Raw genomic sequence first — 18454 nt, 5'->3', positions numbered from 1 at the left:
AAATATGAACCTTAATGCAACATGAATTAATCATCCCTCTAAATCTTTTATTTAATAAGGTAAAAATTATGTGGTTAATTTTTAACTACCAAGAGGATTTCAGTCATTCAAGCAGCTATATTTACCATTTACCTGATTAAATTATGAATATGCAGCTCAAGCTTGTTGGATTCTGGAATGCTAAGTGGGCCAGGGGCTGGCTCCACAAAAACTGGAGGGCAGGACTGAAATCTGTGGCTTCCTATCTGGGCTGGGTTTCTGTTTCTCTATACTAGTCACTGAGTTGCTTCCAGTTAAATATTAAATTAATCACATATACACACACAGGCCCAATTCTCCTCTTTCCCTTTGCAAACTCTGGTATTGAATATTCTGCAGACATACACTGAATGTTTAAATACTTTCCAAATACAATCTGAATATACAATAGCTTCATTCCATATACACTTGATGTGCAATTTCTGATGTGGTAGCAAAGTGCTGGTGTTGGCAAGCAGAACAGGAGGTGTCGGTCTGAATCTACCATTTTGCTTTCAAGAAATATTGTGAGCATTTCCCTGATTCTAAATGTCCACCTTTCCTGTTTGCCACCACAATGTGTTCTACCCTGAGGAACTCTTCGGGGGTAGGAGGGAAGCACAGCCTTGCTTCTTCTGAAGATAAAGATCCTTCTCCCATTGCTCCTTTTCTCCAGCAGAACTACTAGTAGCAGTGCTTTAAAAAAATAAATGTTTAGGGGTACTCTCATTTTCCTACTCATATTGACACTCCTCCTCAATGAGGCCAAACTTAGATTCATAAAATGTTTAGGGGTATATGTACCCCTGCGTCCTCCCAGAAAAAAGCACTGACTAGTAGTATTATCTACCAACATAGCTCAACATTTTGATCATATTGACTGGCATTATCAGGGTTCCTGGAGTCTTTAGGCACTACTGGTGCTAGTAGAATTTACAAGATCACATTCCAAGAGACTGGCTAGGTTGTTAATCCATGAGGCATGCTATGTGACAGAAATAGGGCAGATTAATCTCACCTCCCAGTTGTCTATCAGAATGTTTTCTAGTCAATGTTGTCAAGAACAAACAAACAAAAAAAGCAGACACCTATTAGACTTTTCCTGTTGCCCAGCAAGGAATAAGTTTTGCTACACTTCTCTACTGTTAGCACCTCGTACAATTCTGAAATAGGTATGAAATGTGCAGCTTGGAGTATTAACAGAAGAAGTGACAGATAGCTTCTACCTGCTGTGTCTTGGGAAGAGCAAAAACAACACATATTTGAGTTTCCTGTTTTCTTACCATTAAAATATCAAAGTCCTTCTGTAACTTTGATCCTACTGACACGCAGCCTTAGTGATGAAAGGGAGAGCACAGAGTGGGATGTGTTGCGATAGTTTTGCTTCTTTCTTAATTCCTTCATCTCTATCTCTCTGCCCCCCCATTCCTTTTCTGAACTGCTTGTTGCTTCAATGCATGTCAAGTTCAGGGAGAGTTCAGGCTCATCACTTGCATAGAAAATGATTGAAAACCTTCGGATTCTGTTTCATGGGGATGGTGCCCGGGCACTGTCGGGTAAGAATTGATATTTAATACTTGTGCCAGTCAGCGTGGAGCTTATACAAAGTACAGCTGAGCATTGCATATTTCAAAAGCTCAATCTTATTTTGGCAACCTAGAAAACCAAAAGGAGGGAGACAGAACATTTTTAAAAGGTATTGGAGGTTATAACGTTCAAAAGATGCTCTACCTTTGCCATGATATTGCTCACAAAATTCAGATCACCCTTTCAGGTCAGGGTGTTTTGTTTCCCCAAACAATGGAGTTGATACTTGTATAGTTATATCAATGTCATCACAGACAATAGACCAGAATATGCAGAGCAAAACCAAATAATAAATGCTAATCAAGGAACAGCTTTTCAAAGTGTTATTGGAAACTGATTTTTATTATTATTAAAAAGGGGGTGTTTAAAAGTGTATATTTAAAAAATAATAAACAAAATTATAGTTCCCATATAGCAAGAAGTTTTTCAAAGGAAGCAGTCCCAGCCAGGGGGGAAAACAGATTCAAGCTACAAATTGCATCCCTGGAAGTATCAACAAACTATTCCATATGCAAGAAATGTAAGCATAACCTTTCTGCCTACATCAGTGGCAGGAAAAGTCCCGAGCTCTTATCATGTTTGGCATGTCCAGGAAACAGAGAGAGAGAGCATCTTGATAGGCAATTCTTCCCTACTTTCAATATAGCAGGACTGAGGCTGGATGCCAAAGCCTACATACTCATTTTGGAGTAGGGTAAAAATGGCTGGAAGAAGGGATGCCACATGAAACCATTCAATATCTAACCAGTACCTCTGGTATATATAACCAAGGTTACGGTTGAAGTCCTCAAAGTACTGCAAGACCAACACAATGCCTTACATTGTGCAATGGGCGGAAGCCTATGTGAAAGGGCTGGGATAGCAGTGGGGCAGTAGACTCCCTCCAGGAAGTGGTTTTGGCCACAAGCACTGTGGTAGACTGTCAAGAGAGCAGTGCCCCCCCGTGTTTTATCTAGATGAGGTGGGTTAAGGCAGACAGAAATTGTGGGTAAAGCAAATGGAAGCTACTTGGTTGACGCTAGATGACTAAGGACCAAACTAGATGGTACATCTAGCAGGGAGCAATTTATCTGAAATAATGGCAGTGCATGGAGCCCAGTTCTTACTGGGATAGAAGTGTGTGGGGAGGCGGGTAATTACCTCCCCCACAGGGATCAGAATGGAGATCTTCCCTCTACCCAATAGCTGGGAGCTTTAGGAAAAAATTATTATATAACTGCAGTAGGATAGTGAAAAGATATAACTCCCCTCGCTGCACACTGCCTTCCTGTACAAATTGGGCTTGCCCACTCCCAGCCTTAATTTTTTTTTTTAAGGCAAAACAGGACCAGCCCAAAACATATTGCTTCCTGAGAAGAACAAGATTATTTCCCCTCCCCATTCCATGCACAAAAGCCAACTGGTCTGGCAGCTGAAACTTATTTCAACACTGCTGATGGGATAACATCCTCTGCTGCACTTGAGGCCACAGACCAGATCAGAGAGCCCAGGACAGTCCATGTGGTAACAGAGCAAAATGGCTGGAGTATTTGAGAGGAACAGCTGGAAGCTACTGCCTCCAAGCCTGAGGCGATTGCGTCCTTCTGCCTAATGGTAGGATCGGCCCAGAGGGAAACAAGATACATAGTTGCCTGCTACATATTAAGCAAACATCTCGGTCACATCCACACCATCCATTTAATGCACATTGCTTCCCCTGAAGTATCCTGGGAACAGTCATTTACCCCTCACAGAGCTACAACTCCCAGCACCCATAGTGAACTAAAGTTCCCTAGTTTGGCCGTAACTAAAGTCCAGAAGGCTACAGGAGCACACCAATTACAGCATATGGCTAAACCTGCCACACTATCTTTGAGATGTCAGATGAATTGATTTCTAATGCTAGCTTTCAGCTGTGAGGCAAAAACAAGAGAATGCCTCAACGCATGCCTCTTCTTCAACAGGAGACACTCCTTTGACACTTGAGACATCCACTCCCAGAGTTAGAAGGCAGGTCATCTGTGTCAGAGACTGCACTTTCCAGTCAGATATGTCAAAGTGCAAGTAGATAAATAGGTACCGTTCCTGCAGGAAGGTAAATGGCGTTTCCGTGTGCTGCTCTGGTTCGCCAGAAGCGGCTGAGTCATGCTGGCCACGTGACCTGGATGCTGTCTGCGGGCAAACGCCGGCTCCCTTGGCCTATAGAGCGAGATGAGCGCGCAACCCCAGAGTTGGTCACAACTGGACCTAATGGTCAGGGGTCCCTTTACTTACTAGTACGACAAGAGGAAAACTGCAGCCAGTAGAGCCTAGGAAGCCACCCACATAAATCTTGCAACCCAGTGGTGGGCCTTCATTGTACAACAGGAAAACACTAACCTAAGACAATAAGGCCACATAAATTACTGTGACTGAAAATTGTATTATGACTAAACAGGATTATCCAGGACTAGTCAGACATGAGGAAGAAGGGAGAATGGCAGCCTTTCAATGACTACTTTGGACAGCTGAAAACTGGAAGTACTTCTTGCTATATTTTCACAGAGTATTAACAAACAAGGACAGCCAAATATGTTTTGCTACCTGAGGCAAAGGCTAGATAATGGCATCCGTCTTCCATCTGCAGAAGAGGTGCCACAGGATTCTTACTTCACTTCAGCACTGGCAATAGGATCGTGTCCTCCACTGCTCCTAAGGACAAGAGGCTAACTGATGGGATTTAAGAAAGCCACATAGCACACCCAGCTCTTCCACCATCTTGATGCCACTGCCCACCCTCTTGGTATTGCCACCTGAGGCAACTAACCATCTCACTGTCTAATGGTAAGGCTGTCTCTGTTAAACAAAAGCAAGAAAACAACGTAATGTAAATTGATGGCTATAGAATAGTAAGGATATTTATGTATGTTATATCTTTTATTATCCCTGTTAACTTGACAACATGTCCAACAGATTTTCTTCAAATTCATCTGTGCCTTACTGAATAGGGGCCTAAATACGACGTTTTCCCTTTTTGTGAGGCACCTTCTGAAAATGAAGGGGATTTAGAAATATAAAGAGCCATCGTAAGAGATCTTTATGATACTTGGATGACTCACTCATTTTTGAGGAACACATCACAGTCCACTTTGTGTTGTGCAAACTCCACAGAGATGGTCTGATGGTATCTCTGTGTGACTTAAGTTCCTCCTAGTTTCCAGCATGTTTTGATTACATTAAGTGACAGTCCAGTGCTTTAGAATCTTAAAAGCACTTGCAATGTGTGTTGCTTGGTTCTCCTGCCCAAAGAACTTTACTTCAGTTTATCTGAAAGGTGGTGCTAGACACCCGGGGCAACGTGGGGGGTGGGGTACATAGCCAGCCTTATTATGAAGCCTTGCAGATGATCCTCCCACACCCCAGAATCTGCAGTATTTAGTCTCCATCCTTCTGCATCCTTACAAAAAAATAAAATCCCTGGTCCTAAAAAGTAGAACAGAATTTTGACTTTTCACTTCATGTCAATGTTTAAGGCTGCTGGAGCTCCAATGAATGCAAAAAGGAGCAAAAAGAAGGAATAGATCACTGCATTTCTGTACACAAAACATACACGTCAGCTATGGCAACTTTTCCTTGTCCAGGCCCCTTAATCTCCTATGTTGCTGTAATATATACAGGCACCAAGGACACAGATCTGCAGACCCTGGGAGCTGCTATGGTGTAACAGAGAAACCAGGGTCCTCATGCAAGTATCCCCTATTGTACCACCAGCAACATTTTCCCACAGACAAGCTGTGCAACAAGGAAGCTGTTTTGTGGTCTTGCACAAGCTGGGCAATAAGCTACGTGCTGCCTAGGTTCAAATCCTTGGGGCCAGGGCATTAAACCTTCATCAGGTTTTCTCAAACCAAGAGATACTGCTTTGTTGATAGTCACGAGCAGATGTCTAAGCAGCTCCTGTTATCTTTATTAGGCCTGGCTGGTCCAGACACCTCAAGCCCTCAAGCTGCAAATCACACATCACTATTTCCTTCTAGATTACGTTCCCCATTCAGTCCACTGGGGTTGCCCTTTATGCAGAAATTCCAGCAATTTTCTGCTACTAATCTAATGTCTGTGGCAGATAAATAGACTATGGAACATCTGTGGCTACATCTGCACGATACATTTAAAGCACTATGGTATCATTTTAACCATCAATCATGGTTAGAGTTACCATATTTAAAAACGCTGAGCTTTTAGGGGGAACAAACACAAATGTTTCTGCTGCTTTTCCCATCGCATTGCCATACATCTGAGTTTTCCCTGACCTTTTGCCATTTTGGCAAAATTCCCCTGACGCCATTTTTACACCTGAAACCAGGACGTCAGGAATTTTCCTGACATATGGCAAGCCTAATCATGGTTTCCTCCCCCCCCCCTCCGAATCCTAGGAACTGTAGTTTGTTAAGGGTGCAGAGATTTGCTAGGCAATCCCTAGTTTCCTCACAGAGCTCCAATTTCAAGAGTATCTTACTGGTCAATCCCTCTTCCACAGGGAGCTCTGGAAATTGTACTTATGTGATGGGTCTGGCAGGGGGTGTCCTAACAACTCTCAGCAGCCTTAACTAACTACGGTTCCCAGAATTATTTGTGGGAAGCCATGACTACTAACAAGGAATCCTAGTGCTTTATATTGCAGATGTGGCCTTTGAACCTGCATGGGTTCTTCTGAACCACCCTGCTATGTTTTTAAGCAAATGAATGAAAATGGGTATGGAAGTATGAAGGCCATGCGGGAAGATCACACTTGCCCCAAAGCAGACTTCCTTTTCCTATACATAAAAACACTTATAAGAGTGTTACTGAAATGTTGCACAGCCTCAAAAGTGATGCAGATGCAACTATATTCCAGCCAGGAGAAAGAGAGAAAAATCTAACAGCTTCACTCCCTCTGCCCATTTGGACACCGTGTGCCCGAACTTCCTATGTATATATGTGCACCTTATATAGCTATATAAACATATACTTATTTATTCATTTTCATAAATTCGCTTCACTGTTTGACTACATCCTCTTACTGCATATGGCAATTAAGAGTCAATGACCTTTTGCACTACTTCTACCCTGGTTCTCAAAGGAGCTATTATGTGGCTGGTTGGGACAGCACAAGTCTAGTCCTGTTTGAGTCAGCATGTCTGCTGCAGGAAAAACACTACAAAACTCTCTCAGTGTAGCCAAGCTCATTTTGTTTTTGTTAGGAAAGGTCAAGGCAGAGATGGAGAGAGGAGAAAGTCAGCCAGTGTTTGGAATCCGCCCCACTTCAGCAATACTTCCCCTTTCTCCAGGGTAAACAAACCACCTTTCATTATCTGGCACACTAAGTTTATTGAACAGGGGGCCTAAGTGTTAAAACGCAGGTTTCACATATAAGGAAATTGCACAAGCACCTTAACTGCAGTTACCAAAGGTTCTTAAACGCCTTGAGCTATATCAGCAGCACTAAAATTCATCTTTAAAAAATATTAAACTTCAATGCAGACCTTGTGCTTGTTTTTTGAAATGCTGTTTGCTTTCCCTCCAGTGACTATGAGAAGGAAATCTCTCATTGGTAGCTTGCAAAAGATTCTATTTGTAAACTTTTCAGAAAAGCTAGGAATTTTTATTCTATTTTTACTAAAATGAGACTATCGAATTTGGAAACTTTTTTTTAAAAAGTGAGGGGCTGTTTAAATAGAGGCTACCCGAGGGGCTGCCAGGGGCGCATTGGAAGATGGCCGACAATACCATCTCTCCGTCTCACACGGGGTAATTAAGAGGCTGATATGGGAATATGCAGCCTCCCTTGTTACCCCAGGGAATAGGGAAACACTGCCTCGCCTGCTGTTGCCATAAATCACCCCCGAGTTCGAAAGAAGGGGGTGAAGGCACTAGGCGCACAGCACCCGTGGGAGACGGCTCTCCTAGACGCTGTCTCTGATCGCGCGAACTGGTTGCAGGAGCTCAAAACAAACAATTAGAGAGAAGCAAATGCACATATTTCAAGTGAAGAATGGGAGTTAAGACTGCTAATTGAAGTGACCTCTGTGAAGTAGAGCGACGGGTTGGATTCAACAGGACAATAAATCAAGAAGAAGATACATCAAAGGGTCGGTATGTCGGAACGGGACTGGAAGGGGGGCTTTTCTTTTCTTTTCTCTATGTGATTACCTAACAACCCCCCCCCCCCAAGAAAGAGCTGTTGCACAATTGACTATAAGTGGGATGATTAAAAAACTGTGTGGAAATGAATTATTAACCAAAGGTTTGGCTTATGGAGACTTGGAAAAGAATAAGGGCTTTTGGAATGACACAGCTATTGATGATCGAGGAGGAGGAAGCTATGGCGGTTATCATATTGGACTCCTGGCAGAACCTCCTCGGAAGACCGAGAAAGGGAGTGACAGGCCTGTGAAGATTAACGAACGGATGGTAAAATTGTTTTCTCTATGGAAGTGATGAAAGGCGGCAGCCGTCTGAATATGACTCTTGGATGAATGGAAAAACTCACACAGGACTACAAAAACATTTGTCTTCAACTCGCTTGCAGAGACTATCAGAGGTCACAAAGAAAAAGGAAAAATATATGAAAATAACAAGAAGAGATGTGGAAAACAACAAGAAAGGATTGGATAGAATTGTGAACATCATTTGGACAGAATTGTGGATATTAAAGCAGCAGCAACAAGATGATTGGATCCCTTTCGGAACTTGAAATATGGGTACCCCCAACAAAAATTTAAAATTTGGCTCTGTAATTTGGAATTAATGTGATTTGATTTGATTGGTCTGTTAATAAAAATTATTTTTAAAAATAAATAAATAGAGGCTACCCACAGAACAGAAGCCACAATCCTGCCCTTCAGGTGCAGAGAACAGGGACCAGACAATCTTCAAGCACTAAGTGGAATGGGGGTTTTGCACTGCTATAGAAACAGAAGCCTAGGATGTGTGCTTTCCTGCTACATGGTAGGGATGTGGGAGAACATTGATTTTGTTTGCCTATTAATGAGAAATCCCTTGATTTTGTACTTCTCATTTGAATCAAAACATGGTTATTCTTTGAAATTCGCACTACTCCAAATTTTGTGACGTGGGTCTCCAAACAAACAATGTGTACAAAAATGCATCTACTTAGGTGAAAGTGTGCATTAAAAATGAATATTTTGGTGTAACTAACATTGTATTGAGGAGTATTGCTAGCAAAAATGTGCATGTCAGTCAAAATTCTATACAAAACTATAGTTATTAGGAGGCATTCATGCTAAGATGCTGATGATTACTCATGAGGATTCATTTATTTAAAAGATTGTAATTGCTGCAGAAATGTGAAGAAGTCAATAGTGGGAAAACAAGAAATTGAAATTGACAGATTTATTCACCTCCACTACCAATGGATAGCTCAGTTGGTTAGAGCATGGTGCTGACAACCCCAAGGTCGCAGGTTTGATCCCCATACGGGACAGCTGCATATTCCTGCATTGCAGGGGGTTGAACTAGATGATCCCCTTCCAACTCTATAACTCTACAGTACCCAGCCACTATCTTTGTTCATTGATGAACAGTGGTAGTCAAACAGCAGCTCTCTTTTCCTACCCATAACAGATCAAACTACCCACGTCTTTGCCCATGGAGGTTACTCCTGGTCCAGGCATAAGTAGCCTACATGAAGGGACCTTGATAATGGGATTCCCTGTTGGGTTAGAAGGTTGCACCAAGACCCAGATTCACTCAATGATGAAGCTCACAGAGTCACCTTGACCAGTCACCGTCTCTCAGCCTAACTTACTCCACAGGGTTGTTGTGAGGATAATGTGGAGAGGAGTGGGGAAACCATGCCTTGAGGTCTTTGGAAAAAAGACAATATATAAATGTAGCAAATGAATAAACGGAAGCAGAAGCAGGACAGGTTAGGGAGAGGTCTGGAGGACCTCATTTGGCCCCTTAGCCTCGGGTTCCAGGCTAAGGGGCCAAATGTGGTGAAGTGTGAGAGCCAGTGTGGTGTAGGGGTTTAGAGCGGTAGTCTCGTAATCTGGTGAACCGGGTTCGCTTCCCCGCTCCTCCACATGCAGCTGCTGGGTGACCTTGGGCTAGTCACACTTCTCTGAAGTCTCTCAGCCCCACTCACCTCACAGAGTGTTTGTTGTGGGAGAGGAAAGAAAAGGAGAATGTTAGCTGCTTTGAGACTCCTTCGGGTAGTGATAAAGCGGGATATCAAATCCAAACTCTTCACCTCTGCCCTGTGAACTGATTGGTATTTAGAACCAGCATTCTGTGTCTAAGAAGATGCCCATGGGAAACCCACAATCAGGGCATGAGCATAGTAATAAGGTGTGACTTTCACTTTATGAGCACAGCACAGGGCATTTCACCCAATATTGTAGAGTTTGAGCCCTGCACATTTATGTCCTTGATGTTAGCTCAGTTCAAGGCCAGTCAGTACTATCCCACTGGCCCACTTGGAAAAAGACTTGAGGGCCGCAACCTGGTTGGCAGCTCCTAAAATTCAGAAGCATGCACAAGAAAGACGGATGCAGATAAGAAGTATCTGGTTTGGCTTGTCAGCTCCCCGCTCAATGATAATCTTCATATTAAAAGCCATCAAACCACATAAGTGCACCCATGAACAAGATCTTGGTGGCTTTCTGCTAGAACTGCTGCCTCAGCCCTTTCCTGTACCACATTCCCATCCTGCGTTAGCATAAACTACTGATTCCATATGACTGATACTTAATTACTCATAGCAATGAAGACATGATAACCAGCAGCAGCTGTGTCATTGGCCAGCTTTTGATATGAAGCCAGAGGATACAGAGTATGGGAAGAGAATCATATTTCCCCAAAGCTCTGAGCAGGGAACCTTCTGGAATATATTCATGTTCAAAGTGCTGAGAAACATACGGCTTATTCCATTTCCCTTTTTGTTTTAGTTCTGTTGTCAACTGATGCTGTAACATTCCCAATCTCAACTGTTCTCAGCCATAGACTCAATTGACAGGCTGACATAAGCACACTTCAAGCGCTGGATATTTGTTGTGAAAATGTAGTGGTGCGATACTGGGGTTCCCTTAACCCTGCTGAAACCTCCTTGCTTTGTGTAGATGAGATGATTGGCTATATAAGGACCCACACCCATTGGCCATGCTGGGTGGGAGCTGGTGCCCCCCATTTGGAGGGCACCATGTTGGCTACCTCTGCACAACACCATGGTTTGAGCTGGACAGCAGACATTAGCATCCTAGGAGGGAGGCGGCTGTTGTGATCGCTTGACTTTGAGCTACATACAGGCCCTGCACCTGGGCATTCCTGTCCATGTCCCCCAAGGGCTTGCTGCCTCTACCACTTGTGGCATCTCTGCCACAGAATGGCACCCAATGGCCACACTGTGAGAAAAATCATCTGGAGGGGAAACATCCTCTGTTTTCAAGATAAAACCACAAAGGGACCAGAGTCCGTGTTTAGGTTTTTGATAGTCCACACACAATGGCACATGCACTGGTCAACTTTCTCATATAATAGTGTGCAAATCACTCTTACAGCCTGCAAAAAAGGTTTTTTGCCTGCAAAATAAAGTAGCCTGGTGGGTGCTGTCAGAAGAAGAACAGAGAGCAGCATTTCTGTGCTAGGAGTGGAAGAGGCTGCTTTTGTCCTCTGGTGCTGGAAGCTGAGGAGCGACGGAGTACTCTTCTACCAGTCTGCTCACTAACCTGCACACAACTCTGCAAGGCTGATGAACAATGAATAAATGAAATAGCCACAAATGTCCTGCTCTGTAACAAGAAAACCTGAAAGCTTCACTAATGGCTTTGTCCTCCAATCTACCATGCAAGCCATTAGTCCAAGGATTGCTGTTCATTGTCACAACTTGTGGTTTGGTGCTTGCATCAGCAAGATGGTGATGTTTGTCTGGCACGACAGCGTAAGTTGTCACCACCATGCTAGCAACACTGTCAGATGATGCATAACAGTAACATTCACAAGTATTATGTTGCACTGAAATGAATGGAGAAGGGGGAAGTTAAGAGTAGGAACAGGACAGGATGGGAGTCTGTCCATCCATTAAAGCCTTTTAGCAACCACAAGAGCTGGGCATGTTGATGCATAGCTATACTAAAATGGAAACAATTTATGGGTTTGCAAGCAGCATAGTAAACGGCTCCCATTTGCTTCATTCAGAAGAGCCATATAACAATGCCAATACAACCTGTTGTGTGTGTTATTCCCTGTACTTTCTTTTTTTAAAGTCTATAGAATCTTGGGATATGCAAGAGATCCCTTTCATATCTCAGAATTATTATCACTCTCACCATTTTGACACACATATCAGTTCTATTTCCATAGCTCCACAGGCAATAATTACCATTCTCTGCTTTTGAGGATTACTAAAGGACAACTGTTTAACACTGTTTCTGTCCATATAGTCATAGTGAACAAATTTTCCCTTCGACTTTTAGTTAGCAGTCACTGAAGTTGCCAAAGGGATTTTGCCCATTGTCACTTTCAACTCGTGAAAGTGTCTTAAGCCTGTTACACTTTACCCTCTTAGTCTTATTTTATTCTGTCTCTAACTCTTCTACCTCCCCTCACACAAGAACCAACTGCACTAACTGTCTCTCTATTTCCATCTGTCTGCCAATTGCTTTCCCAACTGCCTTTTCCCAACCAACCAACTAACTGACTAAACCTCGGGCTAAGCCCTTTTATAAACAGGTAGGCTCCGCATCTGGCTTTTCTATTGGTCTATCTATTAACTCTTTCTCTCCCCCAGTACAGACATTTTCAAAAGAACAGGCAAACGCCACAAAGCCAGTCTATAGTTTTTACACAAAATCATAGCCTGATTACCCAGAGTGCTCTTGCAGTCACTTAAGATAAAGAAGTAGATGCAGCTTTGCATGTAGGAAGTACGAGACCAAACTTGTCATTTACTGCCATTTATCCACTTTGCCGATGGACAGATTTGCACAACCTACCCTGATGACTGCAATTTTGCCTATCGTAACATAATGGTTCTCTCTATGATGATGTCTGTTCATCATATGCAGGAAGTAGCCATAAACAAGAGGGATGTTTGCATATTACAGGCTTACTGCTAGGTGAAGGGGATCTCAGAGTTGTAGCCTTCCTCCAAACATTATAAGCATAAAACGTATTTCTTGGGAATAAAAGAATCCCCTTGCTTCCTCTTCGGGTTTGGACCTCGTATGTGCCATGCAGCAAATGTAATTTGCAATTTGATTTTAAAGCCTCAGAAGATATTGGTTTCTGTTAGAAAACAATGCTTGAAAGATAAAATAAATTCATTTTAAAGACCTCACTGTTTGCCAATTTTTTTCCTATAGAGATTTAGAAGCATGCATGTCTGTTCTCCCCCACCCCGTCCCCCACTTCACTGCAAAAAGCCTAACATAGCAAAGCTCTTAACTGCATCACAGCCATGAAATAACAAGTTGATTCGATGAAAGTGGCACGGCCGCCTAGAGACCTGGGAAGAAAAATTGACATTTAAGCTCACAAATTCTGACTTGTATTCCATAAAGTTTCCAAGCTCACATCAGAGCTGTTTGAAATAAATAATAAAACGGAAAAAAGGGAGGAAACACATGCCTTTTAAACTGGTAGATATGATCTGAAAGTCACAAGGCTGTGGAGCACATACAGTAATAAATTCCATAGGTCACCATGTCTAAGGCACATCAGAGCTATATGCTGTATGTCCGCCACCTCTAGGCTTATGTAATCAAACCCCAGGGACCTCACCCTAGAGCAAAACTGCTCCAAACCTGTAAAAAGAAAACCCAATTTCTCCAGCTAAGAATAATTCATATCTATATAGGCATTTATTCTGTACCAAATTGATCAACCAAATTGATCCACACTGAAAATCACTCCTGGTAGAGTTCTCTCTTTTTTGTTTTTGTTTTTAAAATCACATTTGAGCATCAGTTCTGTTTTTCTTGAATGACTTGAAAAATTTTCTGAGCCACTTGTTCCATTTTCTTACTGGTGACAAGTTACTGTAGTTTAGCCAGTTTGGAAACGTTACATAATTATCTGTCCACTGGGATAGAAAGCATAATTCCAGTCCACAGAGGGCATTGAACAAGTGTCGGATCATCTCAGTTTCAATTTCGTCACTGTCTATAGATCCTAGCAACATTTCACATCAAATTCTGTTTATTTTGATTTTCTTAATGATACCTTCAACTTCAGCTCCAGGCATTTTTCGTGTAATTTCAAGGCAACACATCTTTACTCCAGAAACTCTGTGTGCACTCTGAGTACCACAAAAGAGCCACAAAATTAAATCTGGTTTAATTATTTTACTGTATTTATTTAATTTCTACATTGCCCGTCATCCAAGGATCACAGGGGTGGTTGACAGTATCTGGTCCAAAAAAGGGAATGTGTCAGACCATCTACTTAACAAAAGAAACTGGGGGCTGAATGTGCTTACTTATGTAATGAAAGCATAATGAAAGGGTCTAACTGTATGTGCGATTAAGAGCCCTAAAAAACCGTTTATGTTTCACTGCATAAATGAATGACAGGGGGAAATACTACTGTTTGTTGGATGAGACAAAGGGGGAGAGGACTTGGGACCACACATGAGGATGGCAAAGTAGGGATTCATAGTCTACAGAAATTCTTACCTCCAGTTGGCATGTAGCCCTATCCACACAGCCAGAAGAGGAGAGGGAAGGGGAATAGGGCTGTGTTGCAGCCACACCACCCTCCTTTCTGACCTCCACACATAGGACTGCACACTTAGTAATATGCCATGTTTGGCTTTTACGTTAAAGGGTCGTTACTCTTTTAAAGCCTAAAGATGCAATAGGTAAAATAAATGCATGGATTTGCACAGTCCTGTTTGTCTCCACCACTTTCTTCTTTCTTCCGCCCTTCCCCAAGACCTATCACTAAAAGAAAAGCTTGCTGATTAATGTTCTGCCCCAACTTCACAGAGATACAATGATTACATTTCCTGGAGAAAGTTCCAGCCCTTTAAGCAGCCTAGAGCCACAACTTGTTTCATCAGGATTACGTGCGAGGGCTCCGGCTTTGTTATGATCTGCTCAAGCACATAGCGATTCCTATCAGGCTGCTTGCGAGAAACAGTCAAAGATCAGGTTTCTGACTTTGCAGTAAGAAACAGATGTGATTTTCCATGATGCATCGCTGGGTTAAATGAATCAATCAAAGGTGTGCAAAATACACGGTTTGGTTTGAAAATAACTGCGGGCCGTAAATGAAGCAACACTTCAAGTCCATGATGAGTATCCTTTTCAGGCATGTTCACCCAAATCTTTGTGCCAACTGGTTGTTAAATGACCTCTGTGTGAAAGAAGCTAAGAGCATCTGTCAAAAAAGGCTACTTATACTACAGTTCAAAAGACGGTTCCTGCACCTTTAACAGGTGTGCAGAAGAGGGATTTGTGGCAAGCGCAGGTTGGCATGCAACTATTAAAGACACAAAGGTTCTCTCCTTTGCATCTGGTCACCTAAGCAAAATGTGTGGTAGGGTGTTATTGATTTTGAAGGTTATGCTGACTCTGCTGTTTCACATCCACATGGCAAAGGTGACGTTGTCTGCTGTGCCAACTTCCATTGCATTTCTCTCCATCTGCCCATTTAATATCATCTAAGGTAGTTTCTAGATGACCTCTTTATTGAGCAGTCATTCTGATTTGTTTGCAAGGAGGTGGTGCAACAACAAAGCATGCAGTTGAATCCCACCTGTAAAAATCAAGACAGCCTGGAATCCTGAATTTAACAGCAAAGTTCCTTGCATATTTACTTGGAAATTGATGTGTTCAGTGGGGTTTGCTACTGTGAAAATGAACATAGGATCAGGTACATTATTGCCACCCAACATAGCTTCAGGCTGATGCTGGACTAGATGGGCCCCTGGGCTGATCTTGCAGGGATCTTACGTTATGATGTTCTTAAATATCATGGCCAGTCAATTGGGTGCTGCCAGAGGAAGGACTTTTCAGCAGACACATGTGGGGGCCTTCATGTTGAAATTGGCCTTCAGGTTTTGTCCATATCTGAAACAGACGGTTTCAGTGGTGGCTTAGTTCCCACAGCTGTTATTGTACAGGACTTGGCTTGATGATCATTTCAGGGGGCGGAATTACTTCAAATGTTCAGGCTTGTAACTGTTTTTGCCCAAATAACAGGGCTGAGAGATAATTCATTTTGGAATGCGGTATAATTGTTTTACTCGCATTTGCACTTCAGAAGATCAAGGCCTGGAGTCACCAGATGTTTTTCTGAACAGGATTTTTTGGCTGTTATCCTCAGAGTGTTATGCAGAGAGTGGTAGATGGGGAGAGCAGGTAAAGCAAGAGGCTCCAGTCTTGCTTCACTCAAGCTTCAAGCCATGGTGGGTAGCTAAGAAACGGCAAGGAAAGCGATCAAGAGGCAGCAAACAAGGAATGGCCTCAAGCTGGATATTGGGTCTCTGAAAGGCATAGGATTCCCTTTCTTGCCATTTTCTAGTAAAAACAACAACACCGTACTAAATCTGAACAAGACCTTTCTTTACCTTCCATAGCTGCTTATTAATTTTTGATAGCTTGATTATACAAGTAAATTACCATATTTTTTGCTCTATAAGACTCACTTTTTCCCTCCTAAAAAGTAAGGGGAAATGTGTGTGCGTCTTATGGAGCGAATGCAGGCTGCGCAGCTATCCCAGAAGCCACAACAGCAAGAGGGATTGCTGCTTTCACTGCGCAGCGATCCCTCTTGCTGTTCTGGCTTCTGAGATTCAGAATATTTTTTTTCTTGTTTTCCTCCTCCAAAAACTAGGTGCGTCTTGTGGTCTGGTGTGTCTTATAGAGCGAAAAATACGGTAAATGTTTTGATTACAGAATTAGAATGCATATATCTTTATTTTCCGTCAGAACTAGCTCTTGTCAAGATTGCCAGATATTTGACTGAAAAGATAAGCTGTGCTTCTTCACAGAAACAATACCCAGATACATAGAATGTTGATGTGTGTTGTAATCGACTTATTGTAGATTTAAATTTTGTTGAATGTTTTATAGAATTGTTTTTAATGATAACTGTATTATTCTATTTATTTTACAGTCAAGCAATGTATACATTTTATGAAATAAATATAAATTAGTAAACAAAATAAGTGATTTATTTATTGCATTGCATTTCAACGGAAGCACAGTTGGTTTGATCCTTTGTTTGCAGGTGCCATCTATGTCTTCCAAGTCCCTTTTCTAGATTTAATGGGCTGCAGTTTCTCTGTCTGTGGACTTCCCATCTGTTCCAGCCTTAGGTCCCCAGATGTTGCTGGACTACAACTCCCTTCATCCCTGCCCAGTGGCATGTTGCCTGGGGATGATGGGGGTTGTAGTTCAACAACCAGGGAGCCCACATTTGGGGATGGTTGACATGTACATGTGGGCTGCTTGCAGCACTGGGATAAAGGTTCTTCCTTCTCTACCAGTCAAACAGTATCTAGCTCACATAACAGCAAACTCTGCCCTCCAACTCAGGCATTATTCTTCCAACTATTTGACAGCTGGAGGAAGGGCCCCACTCATTTGGTATCTGGCACAGAACCACCTTTCCTTTGTTCTCTTAATGGCCCATCACCCAGGGAGTTATCTCATCAGGAAGCTAGCCTGGCTTGATTAGCTTTTAACTCTTTCTAGGATTATAGGAGCCTCACATCCACAAACTCATAACAATATTCTCTTCCCCCAGAATCAGCACAGAAGCATAGCTGACTAGTGGAGGAGGGTTGGGTGGAAGGAGTGATCTATACTTCCTCAACTAGTCTGGTTAAAACAACAACAACAGAGTTTCATTCGCCTAAAAGATTATAGTGGTACCTCTGGTTATGAATTTATTTCATTCTAGAGGCCCGTTCTTAACCTGAAACCATTCGTAATCTGAGGTACCACTTTAGCTAATGGGGCCTCCCACTGCTGCCGCATGATTTCTGTTCTCATCCTGAGGTAAAGTTCTTAACCCAAGGTACTACTACTGTAACCTGAAGTGTTTGTAATCTGAGGTACCACTGCAGTAGTCTGTGATTCTAAACTGGCTGTTAAGGAGGGACCTTCTATCCTCTGCAACCAGCATGGAAACGCAAGCTGCTAGTTATCTAAAATATTTCAGGCTAGTAAACTTTCTGGGTTTATTTTTAAGGCTGCAGTAAATGGATGCACATGAAAATCACAGACAAAGTGAATGGGTCCCGTGAAGAACATAAGAAATAGTGGCTGTTATTATGGAAAGAGCAGTACAATATGTAGCAAGACATAAAAACTCATGTGAAGTGAATTACAACAATGCTACATAAAAACACATGCAAGATAGACTAGTATAGTAGTAAAAAAACACAGCATTCCCCTTGGAAGGTGAATATTGTGGATGCAAAATTCCAGTGCTTCCTTCTCTCTCTCTCTCTCTCTCTCTCTCACACACACACACACACACACGCCAGTCCACAGAATCAATGCTGCTGAATCTGAGTACATGAATGGCAGGCAGAAAAGAGCCTTGAGCAACAAGCGCTAGAGCTGGAGGTCAGGGGCCCACAACTGATCCCTGTGTGAGAAGAGGGGTGCTAACAAGTCCACAAGTCTGTCCCTATTTCCATTTGTGAAATGTTAAGAGGCCACGAGACAGCTGGCATTTGCCTCAAAGCCCTTGACAGCTCTGTAAATCAGTCATTCTTTCTGGTACCAGCCTTTATTCTGTGCAACAACACCCACCAACCCCCCCCCCCAAAAGAGAGAAGACAACAGAAAGGTTTGTAAAATTGAAAATAATGAAGATGTTTTAAGGAACTGGCATCTGTTCATAGATATTCCGCCGAGTAAAAGAGATGCTAAATGCA

At 42.5% G+C, this 18454-nt stretch overlaps 1 long non-coding RNA gene across 7 annotated transcripts in view; it reads right to left on the bottom strand.

Annotated features, from left to right (window-relative positions):
* LOC308457565 overlaps positions 1-18454 on the bottom strand; it is a 146697-nt gene that overhangs the window by 106286 nt on the left and 21957 nt on the right. The window lies entirely within an intron of this gene.

Source organism: Podarcis pityusensis (assembly GCF_964106645.2).
Source record: "Podarcis pityusensis genome assembly, chromosome: 10".
NCBI classification, from domain to species: domain Eukaryota; kingdom Metazoa; phylum Chordata; class Lepidosauria; order Squamata; family Lacertidae; genus Podarcis; species Podarcis pityusensis.
This window is presented reverse-complemented; position numbering and strand designations above follow the sequence as displayed.